The sequence below is a fragment of the Glycine soja genome, chromosome 10 (assembly GCF_004193775.1).
Source record: "Glycine soja cultivar W05 chromosome 10, ASM419377v2, whole genome shotgun sequence".
NCBI lineage: Eukaryota > Viridiplantae > Streptophyta > Magnoliopsida > Fabales > Fabaceae > Glycine > Glycine soja.
This window is the reverse complement of record NC_041011.1, coordinates 7364174-7379508: the sequence shown is the minus strand read 5'-3', so window position 1 is coordinate 7379508 and position 15335 is coordinate 7364174.

Genomic DNA, 15335 nt, shown 5'->3' with positions numbered 1-15335 from the left:
TCTGCGAAAGTATTATTTCCCGGAGGGATGTATGTATACCAGTGTGGGATAATTACTCTTATAAGGTTTTATTTTTTATTAATATATGAGTAATATAAGAAAATTTTGTCTCCATAAAAAAATAGGTCTCACTCTCATAAAATTATATTGCAAAATAAATATAAAAAATTAAAAAAGAATATATTGTTAATAATTGTTTTACTTTATCTTTTCTATTTAGTGTTTTTTCAATATTTTAAATATTTTTTGTTATGACATTATGTAGTTTTAAAAGCATGTGATATTTTTGTTTTAGGTAAACTAGTAATAATTTAGTCTTTGAAAAAAAAAATCAATGTAATTCACAAATATGTAAAAAGTACAGTCAACCTCAAATTGATAATTGAAAAGTAGTATAACTTAATATCAAAATAGTGTTTGAACATTACACTTAATCATAAAATGATCTCACAAAACTTAACATATAGTACATTGTCAAACTTTTTACATATTTAAGAATTAAATCATAATTTTTGTTCTTAACTAAATTGTTACCTGTTTACACATTTAGAGATTAAAATGATCATTTATAAAAAAAATATTATAAACTATTTTTTGCTCCCACTAAAATAAATTCTAGATCATCCATTGCCCATGAGGATTCTTTTTAAAAATAGTATGAGTCGCACATCTCTTTCTCTCTACTTTGATTCAAATATTTCTTATCAATTCTCTTCTATTTTTTTCTCTTCCACATAACCAAATTCACCCTTAAAGAGAAAAAAAAACATTGTTTTTTTACTAACATAATATTAAAATGAACAAAAAATAAAAAAAAATTGGATGCTAAAATTTGCAAAATGATAAAAAGCTGAATAGCAAAATTCATGAAAAGAAAACTTTGGTGGAAAGATTTAGGAAATAATGAAAATTGGATGGTAAAATTTGCAAAAAGAAAAATTGGGTTGTAAATTCTCAAAATTATAAAAGTTTGTTGATAAAATTTGCAATTAAACCTTTTATTTTATTTTTTATTTTATTTTTTTAAAAAAAAATAGTACATGAAATGGTATGGAGTATTTCTTTTTCTCTTATTATTAATAAAAATAATAAGAATTAAAATAATAATCTTTAACAGTTATGATAAGGATATTTATTTTAATGTATATTTTTAAGGACATTTTTATTCTTAATTTTATAAATTTTTTATTTAACCTATTTTATTTATTTTTTCCTCTTTTGTTTTAATTTTAATATATATATATATATATATATATATATATATATAAATACAGAGAATGTCTCTTTTCCATAATAATAATAATATCATCAAATATATTTTAAATTTTAGTAAATAGAGTAATATTGAGATATTTATTTCATAAGAAAAAAAATAAAAAATAAAAACATTTAAAATACTAAAAACAATGAGAGAAAAAATAATATACTCATGTAAAAAGTTTTACAGCATCATCTAATCACAATCCAGTATGTATAATAAGCTTGTTGACTTTTATGATAATTACTTTAAAAATCATATTATCGATGCTTTATAATAAGATGACAGTGTAAAAGTATTTTACACGCGCAATGCATACCATTAAACTCAAAAACAAATGTATATGTATTTATAAAGACTAAAAATATATTTAAATATATCAATATGTCATTGGTCTAAATAGAACTGAATGTCGTCTTCTTAAATAAGATTTTAGATTTGAATCTTACGAATGGATGGATACTGGCATATACCACTCATGTCTTGTAATAAAAAATATTTTAATTTTATTATTAATTTATTATTATTATTTTATGGACCGAAAAAGTTGACAGTTTGTTACGGTTTAAAAAATGATTAAAAAGCCATTAAATTATTAAATTAGAGTACAAAGATCATTTAGAGCAGGCTAAAATATGTTCTTTGCTCTTGTAAATATGAAAATGTTCAAAATTCATCTTTGCAAATTTTTCAGTGCGTTTTTCGTCTTCACAAAATTGAAATATATCATTTTTTGGTCCGGATGTAGGCTTGGATAAATTCAAACTTACAATGATGAGTTTTACATCGGTTATACATATAACCAATGCATATTTGATGGTTTTTTACCTCGATTATGCATATAACGGGTGTAAAATGTCAAGTTTTTTTACATTAATTGTGCATATAACCGACGTAAAAAGTCATGTACATAGGTTCAGATGTTCAAACCTTATTCTAAGCCAAAAAATAACATATTTCAATTTTGTGAGGACGAAAAATATACTAAAATTTTTACAATAACGAATTTTGAACGTTTCTATATTTATGACAGAAAAAAAACATACTTGAAAGTAAACACGTGCATATGTTGAATAATCATTTATATAGCGACAAAGTTATACTTGTTACAAAAAGACATAATCTTTGTAGGATCAAACAAATCCATATTCACATATAACAATATTTCACAGAAATGGAAACAACATTTTTTTATTTAAAAAGAATTTGTTGAGTCATAAGATAAATCAACACTCTCAATAATATTTATTAGATGCAATTAATTACAAAGATTAAAAGTTATGTCTTATATGTAGTTAGACGAAAAATATTGTATATGTGTCTGATGGTCTAGACAGAAGCAGACACATTAAATTCTGATAAAGCATTTGAGACTTCATTTAACATCAGTTGTGTTTGAGATTTATTTTGCAAGAATTGTTTTAGAAATATTCTTCCTAGGATTTGTTGAAGTCCTAAGAAGTAAGAGAACATTCAGCACTTTCAAGTTCAAACATCTCAAAAAACGTGTCCTACTACACCTATTGTGACAACCTGCTCTGAGCAAAAATACATGATTTTCTAAAGTATGCTTCAAGAAAGCTAATGAGAGTGGTTTTTTTAACATGGAGAGAACATGCAAGAATTGAATGCTCCAATAGATACTTCTTCATGCACAACCTTCAATGAAGTAATCCAATTGTTTAGAGACAACTGATACTTGCTAGAGAAAGAACTAATTCTCTCTTTTCAATCTCTACCTTTGTATATTTACAAAGTTGTAAAAAGCTCTCAAAATATCTTGTGTATCCTAAGAGAAAAGACTAAGTACTTAAATTGTATAATCGTCTATAAGACGTTAAGAACTAGTCAATGAGCAAACCAACCAACAACAAATCTTCTAATTATTTTAGAGTCAGTAGTGACTTGGTAGAACAAAAAATATTAGGTGATTTCAAGCTTGGTGATAAACTTGGGTTGTAAGAATCATAAGTGATAGTAAACAATACTTATAAGTTGTAACTTTATTTAAAGTTAGTAGAACTTGGTAGGTATACAATAACTAAACATAGTCTTAGTGCTATAGATGAACCATTATAAAACTCTATGCATCTCATATCTCTATCTCTTTGTATTTAACTGAAAACTAAACAAGTTATTTTATGTTTGTTTAGTTCAAGTTCAAACTTCTATACAGTGTTGTGTCCTTTTGCAAAAAAATAAATAATAGAATTGATACTTTGTTTTACTGTGCATGAACTTTTGCTAAAGGACATAGTAAAACTATTGTTATAAAATTGACTTATGCTAAATAAATTATAATTAGTCCTTTAATGTATAGACTTTATCAATGAGAAGTAGAATATGCTTACAAACTTTACATATACCAATGATTTTGCCAAGCCTATTTCCTCCAAAGGAAGTTGGTCCTTCTCCTTGGAGCTTGAGGTCTAGTGATGAATACCTACCTAAGGAGTTTCACTTGGAAGATAATAGATTAGACAAGTTTTTTTATTTGGATTTTTGTTGGATCTTGTCATTTGTATTGGACTTAAGCCTCTTTCATTAGTTTGTTTGACCTTATTATTTTTAGTTTATTGTTGGACCTTTAGTAATAGACCTTGGATAGGACAAATGTTGACCTTGTAATTAATTTAGACTCATTTTGGAATTAAACTTTGAAGTTTTGTGAGAGAAAAACTCTCTCTTGGTTCTTATCTTTGAATTTTTTAATTCAAAATGAGGAATCTCCATCTCAACTTATCAATTCATTGGAATTGTGATCTTATTTTATCATTTCTCACCCTAATCCATTTTTTGCTTTTGATTTCTATATTTTTCTAGAAAATCACCTAAAAAAAATCTGTGTGAGATGCTGAATTTATGATCCATAGAGGTGTCCTTATAATTTGGTACTCAAAGCAAGGAATTTAGCATCTAATTCAAGTTAATTTTGTTGTTCAAGCTTGGTGCCTCTGTTAAAAAAATTATGTCATATACAACGTCCTCATTTCCCATTCCCCTTTCTTTCTCGCTTAGTTCACCCTCCTTTCACGCCTCCCCTTCTCTCACAAAACCTTCATTCACCTTCTTCCAGTTTCACCCTCCCCCTGGCCATTTATGTTATTAAATTTTGAGGGCACATTTGACTTGATATGCTATTTGATTTTTAAGATATTAGCATTTTCATTCCGTTTGGCATTGAGTGTTGCATAGTTTAGTGTGGCTAAGAGCAATATATAAATTTAGTTTAAGTATAATTATTACCAGACATATGTGCTTCTTAGACCAATTTTTGTCAATGATAAGATGCAAATAAATATGTAAATGTGATAGTGATTTATCTGGTACTAACTTTTGTCGGTGATAAGAATCAGTACTTTCTGATAGTAAAATAAACATTTGAAAAATTGTTGCTAGATGAAAATATGAGGAATAAACCTCCTCTACTTTGGCCATCTCATATGCTATTTCTAATTTGAGATATGGTTTCTTTGAAACACTAACACACTGTCTCAGTCTGTGTTTGAGAAGTTTTTTTTTTTCTTAGGAAATGCTTTAAATATTTTGTTATGGTTTAAATTTTTATATTTCATGAACATGTAGCCATATTTGAGAAATTATGGACATTTAATATTTTTTGACTTGGAAAAAGAAAGCAACGTGGCAAAAGGGACTATCAACAGCATTGTTATGGACATTATGGGCTTTTGCTTTTGTACTGTTGGTAGTTGGTATCATCATGATTTTATTTATTTTTTTACTTTGAGGTAGTTGGTATTTATTTATTTTATACGTATAATTTATATGCTTTATTTTTCTCATGTTCTAGTAATCTTTGTAAGAAATTTCCCTTTCTTTGCTCTTAATTTGGCTAAACCTTGATTAAGTTGTTGGTTCCAACTGACTTGTTTTAGAGAGAGATAAAAATCAACTAGATTTCGTTTGTATTCAAAATTATCGAATTCGATTACCTTGGGAAAACAATATGTTGAAAAGCTTTGAGGTACACATCAAATCCTTCAGTACTGCATGTAATACTCGTAAAATTTTGCTATGTATAAAAAACTAATACTCATAAATTTTCGTTTTAAAATTCTAAAACATCACATATTTTTTTGGAGAAAATTAGAGGACTAAAATATCAATTTTGGCGATTTTTAGCCTCCAACTTCTTTATCTCATTATCGACTTAATTACACCAAAGAACCATTTTGAATTAATTTCAAAAAATAAAAGATTAAAATGTTTTTTTAAATAATAAAAGACTAAACGAAACAACAAAAAAGTCATTTAACCTATTATTTATTTATAATCAATATTTTTATTTGCAAACTTATTCTATTAAAATAAATTTTACAACAAATTAAAGAATATCCATGTATTGTCACCATCTGCCACTAAAGCTTCACTTTGCTGGCGAGCTACAAGGTACAAGCCAATGGTCGACACCACCCACCAGTAGGCGAAGCTAGCCCACTGCTCCTTCATCATCTTCAACCTCTGTTTCACATTTCAGTGATATAAGGAGTTAAGACCAAGTTTGCTATTCCACCCCATTTTCATTTGAAAACAATAAAAGGAATTGAATCTATCAAAAACACTTTCAATATCAAACATAACCCCCCAAAAATAGGAAGAAAAAAAAGAAATAAAAACTACCGTAATTGGTTCAAAAACCCAAACAACATATGGAAGGTTCAAAAGCCCCCTTTTGGACTTAGGGCCTTAGCACCTTCTTCATCGCAACATGAACGTGACAGCAACATGCATGGCTAGTTTAGAGAAGAGGACGTGACCTTGCCCAGGGAAATAAGGACTTGTATGCAATATGCGGTAGCATCTTTCGTGAGTTAATTAATGAGGACCATCCATTTTTTAAAAACTTGTATCCATGCATTAAAAATAAAATTAAGGTACAACATAATTGCTAAATGACCGATTCTTCAAATATGGTTTCAGTTTGATTTCTGATAAATAAAAAGACTTTGTTGAAAAAGATAAAATTTATTTAAATAATTTTTAATGTCTTGAAAAAAAAATCACTTTTAACTATCACTTGGAAGACATCGTAATTTCGTTTTAAAAATAATAAGAAAAATAGGAGATTCTTATCCTATTTTTCTAGTGTATGCTTGGTGTATGGTAGGATGAAAGTGAGAAATAGAAAATAAAATAAATAGAATAAATAATGTGGTAAAAAGAGATTAAAAATGAAAAGATGAAAACAATACATACATGTTAATATTACTTCTATTTCACATGATAGAGAGAAATGAAAAAAAAATATCCAAATTTGAATTAAATTAATTTTTTTTTTTTTTGCAACCAAACAAAAAACATATCAATATTTTTTTCTTCAACCAAATATATCATAAAAGAACAATGTTAACCTCAATTTTGACTAGTCCAAGTCTTGGTTGTCCTCGTGGCTTAGAGAATCTTTGATCTGGTGACATAATTGTCATGATAAAGTATATGAGTGTTCATGGGTTTGAATCAAATCATCACCTAACTAAATCCAATTATATTGGGATGAATTTTTAAGTATTAAAGTTAAATCCGATCCAACTTAATTAAGACTCAATAATAGATTTTATTTTTTAAAATTTAACCCACCTGACCCAACCCATATCATGTAATTATTTTTTTATTATATATAAATTAATTATTAAATATAAACTCATTAATTTTTAACCTACACATAGTTTATTAAATTATTAAATGAAACCACCCATAATTTTTTCTTCTTTTTTAAGTTGTTATTTTTTATCTCTATTTTGATTTTGTTTTATGTTTTTACATACTAATATAATACCTTATTTCTATATAGAATAAAAATATTGTATTAGCATTAAAATCATTAATTATTTAGTTAAATATTCTCACAATTTAATTTTTTAAGATATTTAATCATTATATATTGATAAAGTTTTAGAAAAAAATAAATTATTATTCTAAAAAATTTTAAATATATTATTTTAAAATATTGAGATCCGATTAACCTAACCTTTATGGTAAGAATGGATTGGATAGGATATGTAAAAAAACAATTTACAAACCCAACTCAAATTTTTCAATAGAATTGAGTAACTTAACACCCCTAATAAAAATAACCTATTGATGATGAGATTAGGCCATGAAAATCTCACTTTAAAACAATAATTAATAATTACTCATAATTTAAGCAATTTATAAGAACTAAACTATCTTTTTTCTCGGGCCTTATATCAATCTCTCTCTATATATAAATGAAATATCAAATAATTTAAGGTGACATATTTTTTTTGTAATCAATAAATAATTTCAAAAGCTTCATTTATTTATTTATTTTATTTTTCTTATATTTAGGAATTTACAAGAAAAAAAGTAAAGCAACATATTACCATTATTTCATTCATATATAGTTTTTCAAATTAAAAATTAGACAATATTTTTGTAATTATTCAAAGTTTATACTAAAATTAAAAATAAAAACTATGTATGAATAATGTTTTTCGTTCAATATAAAAACGTTTTTCGATGTGGAGATTCTTCGTGAACAGGTGTAGAGCTACTTGAGTTTCATGGGGGCCATCCCCCTCCCACAATTTCTTTCTTTCGTTTTCGACTTTCGTTGTTTTATATGTAATGTTTATATATGTAAAATAAAATTAAGAAATAAATTTATCAAATCACTTAATTTTATAATTTAATTTGAAAAATCTCTCACTATATAACTTAGCGAGTTTTAATTTTAGTGCTTATAATTTTTTTCTTCTGATTTTCATTTTTCAAAAGGTTGAAACCTTATCTTCGGTTCCTATATATTGCTATGTGGCTTGTTAATTGTTTATGTGTTTAATATAATGTCAAATAACCATTCCAATTTCGAAATGACACTCACGAGTGACTGTGATACAATATCAACATACAATAGTGTTAAAAAAGATAATTTAAATCTCTAAAATAAATGTTATTTTTCTACCTTAAAATTAACTTTATAACCAAAAATAGAGATTTTAGATTTTGGAGGGATGAAAATTTTTTACAGGGACTACTAAAATCAAAATATACTCATTTTATAAGAATTAAAAATGATAATTTCAATTGCTAAAAAAACGATCATTTTAAATTTCAGAAGACAAAAAATAGAGACTTTTTTGTTATAGAAACCTAAATTAGAACACGCTCATTTTATAATAAAAACAATAAAACATACTTTTTTAGCTAGTTGTGTTAATATCAGTCCATCCAAAATTAATTTTCTAAATTAAGAAAACATATTTCAATCTTTATATGTGAAACTTGTGCTTATAGGTGGTGTTTATAAAATTTTGAAGTTCGATTTTTTTTTTTAACCAACAGTATATAAAATTGTCTTTTATATATTAAATGATCATCAAAATTCTGAATTTATAAAATATCTATACAGTCCAACATATAAAATATTAATTCCCTCAAAAATAAAAATAAAAATAAAAATATAAAATACCACTGTTGTGAGTGTGAACCTTCACGACCTGTAGTAGACTGTCATTTGCATGTTCTCTTCCAGTGTCTGCAATTTTGCGCTCCATCTCTTCTTATTGGCTCGTTTTTCTTTCTCTTCTATTATGCTTTTATTGATAGACTTGAGTATAAATATGTGTATTATCATATGATTATACATGTTAATGGATTTCTCTCTCTATTTTTAACTTTTGGACAACTTCTCTTTTTATTTATAGACTTCATTATATTATATTATATTATATTATATTATATATATATATATATATATATATATATATATATATATATATATATATATATATATATAATGTGTACAATATATTATGCTATAAAAATGTTAATAAAATTTGAAAAAATAAATTATGCACTAATAATATAAAATATATTATATTATGTAAAGGACCAAGACTTAAATTAAAATTTACTTAAGGATGAATTAAACTGATTATTATGTTACTATATTTCTCTTAAGATTTTAATAATTTTTATGATTTAAAAATTATAAGTGACTTAAAGCATATTTTTTTAGGTTTGAGATTATGTGTCTCTCTCCAATTTAAGGGGTCAAAGATTGATTTGACTGTAGTGTGAAATGATTCCTAATTCAAGAATATTTTTTGTTATTATGAGAATTAAATATAAATTTTTTTTATTAAATAAATTATTTTTATTTATATTGATGAAAAATAATAAATTTGTAAACATAGAAAAAAATTCATCAAACAAAATATTCTATCCACAGTAGAGGAAAAAAATGAATTAAAAGGGATGGAAAAGTCGTATGCATCAATACTCAAAAAATACTTGTACGATTATTTAATATTATTTTTACCCATTTTTTTATTTTCTTATTTGTATTTATTTCTTTTACCTTTATTTGAGAATTAGGATAATCTTTACCAGAGAAATCATTATCAAAATCTTTATCAAGGGAAATACAATTTAAGTATTATACTTCCGCGTCAATGATTATTTAAGACAGATTTGAATAAAAAACTTGATTAACGACTTTTTAAATAAACTTTTGCATCACATAAATGTGTATAGTGCGAATTTGGTCGTATAAATATTAGAATAAGTTAAGAATAATTTAGTTTGAAAAATCTTACGTCATAAACTGTTTCAATAATTTTTTTGGGAATGAATTGGGTTTTATTTAACTCAAAGATGCAATACATTAGCTGTAATAATAGAATATATTGGATGAGCAACATTCTCAACGCGATATATTTCGATCGCCGTGAGTAAAAGCTAGGTTAGATGAATATTATCTGCAGCCTTATTGCATATCCTCTTCAAAAATTCAAATAAACTCTCCAAATGGCTTTATAGTTTTAAAAACTTACTCCATTGAGCCAAAAAAAAAAAAAAACCTAAGATAGGAACCATATTAGAAAAGGTTTCGAAAGTACAGTACGCATTTATAATATTTAAAGTATAAGAATTTAACCTAATTAATATTCATTTTTAACAAAATTACTCGCACGCTAAAGAACGTGACAAACGTGAAAGTTTTCACAAGGTTAGATTATTTTGCCCTTTTTACTTTGTTTCAACAATGAGAAAAAAAAGTTATACATAAATTAGCCGTGTAAAAGGTTTTATATTATCATTCAATCATAATTTATTATATATGATAAATTTATTAACTTTTAAGATAAATATTAATTTTAAAATTTTTATCAATAATAAATTATAATTAAATGATAGTGTAAAATTATTTTATAATAATAATGCAGGATCGATCATTGAACTCTTTAAAAATAATGTAACTATTAAAAATAAACAGTTTTTCTTTGCTCAGATATTAAAAATAAATAGTTGAGTATAAGTTTATGTTAAATTATGTTCTAGCTATTTCTAAACATTTCTTTTTCGAAATTTTTGCTAATTAATTTTTAAACAATACAGAAAAATTTTATGGAATATATTTGTGACTATATTTTTTGCCATCACTTATTAATAATTTGGCATATATTTAATCATGTTAAATTATATGTTATTTTAAAATATGAATTGGTGAAATATGATATATGCACTTAATCGTTACATAATATTATTTTCTTAAAAATATTTAATATTCATGATGATTAAATTTAAATAAAAACTTAAAAGAGTGAAATTAATTAAAAATTTATGTACAAATATTAAAAATGTATTCAATTTTTGTTCTATAAATGTTTTGTTGACTAAATTAATTTCTGTTAGTAATACCATAATATTACTTGTGCTGTATATTTTAAATAATAAATTAAAGATTCATTCTCTGATAAAAACAGCAGTGATTTGACAAGTTGCTAAAGGTAGGATGTACCAACATGCATTATTACTCATAGTGCTTCTGACCCTAAACACTACCCAATCAAGAACCACTTCAATGGACCCCTACGTTGTATGCGCGCGCCAGAGAAGACCAGAGAGGGACTTTATTTTATTTTTGTTTAAATATTTTTATATTTAATTTGCTTTTTTTTATTTTAGTGGGTTTTTGAAATTTAAAGAGTTTTCATATTACTAGTATTTTTTTAAATATTTTTGGTAAATTTGTTATTGAATTTTTTTTTATATGAAAGATTAAAATTAATGATTACATAAATAATAAATTTGTTGATAATTTTGTATTTTTGAAAGGCTAACTTGATAAAAAAAAATGAAGAAAGCTATAAAATTTTTTTATATTGTTTTACATTGTTAGAGATTCAAATTCAGGAAACTAAAATTAATTAATATAATCCACATTAATGGTATCTCTTTGGTTGGGAGAAAGGAAAATTGAGAGAAAAACATAAGTAAGTGGAATAAGTAATTTTAGATATTGATGTCAATATTACTTGTGCATGCATAATTTATTATACATGTGATGAAATATTAATTATTAATTTTCTTATTAGTGACTAAAATTATTTACTTTGTTCTTATTTATACCAAAAAGAAAATTCACTTTATTCTTACTTAGAATGAGTCAAATTCAAATCTATTTATACAATAAACAATTTAAGTGAAAAAAGTAACAAAAAAAAAAACAACAACTGCTTTACATATATTTCAGATAACACCATTAATTGTTAATTAATAAATAATCAATTCATTAATTGAAATTTTTTAATGTTACATATTTTTTCTATAATGTAAAATACAAAAAGATTTAAAATAATTTTATTAAAAAATAGTAGAGAAATTTAATTTTTATTAAATGATATTATAAATATAAAAGGTATACAACTATTCATTTCTCTTCATTTTCTTTTTGTATTCATTCTGACAAATAAAGAAAAAATATATATTTCTTTTATCTCTTATTTCTACTCATTAAATGACGTGCCTTTTTCTCTTAAAAAATGGCATGTCTTTTCTATCTTAATTTTACTCTATTTCTCACTATGTCATTTTTTCTCCTTTTGTTTTTGTGTTCCCTATTTTATTTTTCATCCAAACAAAGTGCTTATGAGATATTTCAAAATTAAACCTTCATTTTTTGTTTTAAAGTATTAAAATCAATAACGAAATATTCAAATTTAGTTATAAGAGACACAACATTTCTAAATATAAACTATTCAAATTAAGATATACATTTATATTTAAAAATTATATAATAAATCGTAATTGCCTCTAAAAAAAGTGTATATTTTACTTTTCTAAATATAATTTGAACATATATCGTGAGAGGAGAGTGTTGTTTCTTGTTTCCTCTGGGTATTAAGGACCGTCCCATTTTTTGCTTCTATTCCTAAACATACACGTGTAATGTAAAATATAAATAAAAGGAAAATGATTTTGTCATAAGTAACCAGGAGAAGTACGCTTGTCGAATTGAGTCAAAGTAACAGTACATTGAAAGTGATGACATCTAATAATCCTATGTATCAGGAAAAAAAAAATTCCAAATATATTATCTACTTTAATATATTATCTGTCAAAAAATAATATTAGTTTTATAATTAAAATTTAATTGATTACTTTTTAAATATAAATGTAAGTTCAATTACACTTACTTTTATATCAGTTTTTATTGATTACTCTATTAAAAACTAATTCATTCTAAGAGTGAATTAGGCATGCATCCCCTTCCTTGTTTTACGTTACTTTGTCATGGGCTTCAATCTTTGTTTGTTGGTAATTGCGCAGACCTTATTGACATGGGGTTGATCGAGGTTGCGAGAGGAATTGGGATTCAATTTTTCTCCATTTGCTTAAATAAGATTTTGTACTAAAATAAACCTTCAATTGCAGCAATCACTTAATTGTTTGTGGTGGTTAATTGATCATTCAGTTTTTTTGTCAAATGAAGTTTACATTGTAATTGATTCGGTGATTCATGTTCTGCCATTCCTATTCTAATTATTTTTCAAGAAAGAATCACAGAGTGAAAAGTTCCTAATTGAGATTCAACGTACAGCAAAATGGGAACCACAAACATATGTAGAAAAGCTAATGCCCACTTAATTGTTTGGTGAAGATTGATATGTACACCATATATTCACAGCAACCTCATTGGGTTACCATAGATTGCAAGTTTATGGTGATTTATTACCAACTTCAGTTTTTGTTCTTACGGTAATTTTAGACAAAGGAGATTTTACACACAAAAAAATTCATTAAAAGACACGTACTAGGCACATCATCTGTTGGACTTAATAGAACTAACAGTGTTAAGGGAACAGGGAGTGCTAATGTTACGGATAGTAATAAGTTAGGGTTTTTTTTGGGAAAAAAAACGAGAAGGTACATGTATAATTAAAGTAAAACTAAGGGGTATTATAGTAATTAATTAATTGAACTTACTTTTATTGATTTTAGTGAATTAGATATTTATTTTTTATGTATAGGAATAAAGGTATTAGTCAAGGAAGTTAATTTAGTTAATTGAATCGAATGTGAGCATTATAAATTTTTTAATATTGTGTTTAATTTATATGGATAAAAAAAACAGAGGTGGTATATTATATTCTATGAATATTTGCATATTTGATCAAATATTTTCTTTAATTAGCTATTAACTAAAAAAATATTTAGGTTTTATAATTATATTCGTTAATAGTAAAATATTTTGAAGAAAATAATAATAATAATAATAATAATAATAATAATAATAATAATAATAATCTCTATATAGTATGTACCCTTTACTTACAAATAAAAATATATTATGCGTTAGAATTTCTTTTGTAATCAAATGTATCTTTTGTTTTAAAAACTAAACATTTTGCATATTTTTTTATCTATTATACTAATAATAATCATATGCAAAAATATGGTCATATTTAATATATATATATATATATATATATATATATATATATATATATAATTTATAATATTTATTATCATTCTTTAAAAAATCAAATTGCACCGCCCGATTTGACTGATCTAATTAGGAGGGATCGATTTGTGAATTCTTTTTTTGATGTTTTTTTTTTGTTAAATTAGTTTTTTTAGTTGTGTAATTTATTTTTTAGATTTAATTTAGTCCTTTAGAATAAATGGTAAGAAATCACATGTAAAATTTTATATTAGTAAGCATTAGGAAGGAAAAAAAAAAGGAAGAAACAAACGAATATAGTTTAATATTTATTAAAAAATTATATTAGAAAATTCTTATTTTGTAGTGATTTTGCAAATAGATGAATAATAGTATTTATTAATTAAATTAATTTTAAATTTCCTAAAATTCAAATTTTCAGATCTATATTTTAAACTATTTTTAAATAATTTCTTTATATTTCACTTATATTTTTAAACTGATATTTATGAATATCCGTATAATTTTCAGAATTCTTGAAAGTCCGTGTACAAATAACAAAATTCCAATGGTCGCACCTGGTTTTGAGTTCCGTACTGCTCATTCTCAGAAGTTTCTCGTTGAGCTCGTGTCTTCCATATATCTAGTGTTCTACTTTGATTTTAATGATAACAATAATAATAATAAATCACTTACTTTCTGTAAAAGAAAAAATCACTTACCTGCACTTGCACATGTCTTAAAAGATTAAAAAATATATAGTCTTTGTCTCGTTTGTTTTTCTTTTAAAAATGATTATTAAATGTGTAAACTTGTGAGAATTTAATCTTGATTAAACATAATTTTTGATTCAGTTCCTGCATGTGTAAAAATATGTTTTAACTTATTGTTACCCGAATTAATGGAAATCCATATTAATTTGCTAATTAAGACTCAGTAAAATTAAATATGTTTCTTTTGTACAATAATGATATTAAGATTTAAATCTAAAACCTTATTTTTTTATAATAAATCTAAAACCTTATTCAAACTATCCGAACCTTCAAATATGAAAGAATTAATTGATAATTGATAATTTTATACAAAGGAAAACGTTGAATCATATCATTCTTCTTAATTTTCTTATTTTTCCACTTTCATTTACACAACATTATAATTAGACACTAAACTACCACTAATGCCCTTTACAAATTGTAATTTGAAACACCAAATTAGTCCAAAGCTTAGCATGAACCAACCTCTATACTGTAACTTTGTCTTACTATAAGTAGGTAATTAATAGATAGTTTTTCACCGTGATTTTAATTTCTTTGATATACTAGTAAATTTTAAAACTTCAACTTATCAAAATAGAATAACATATTT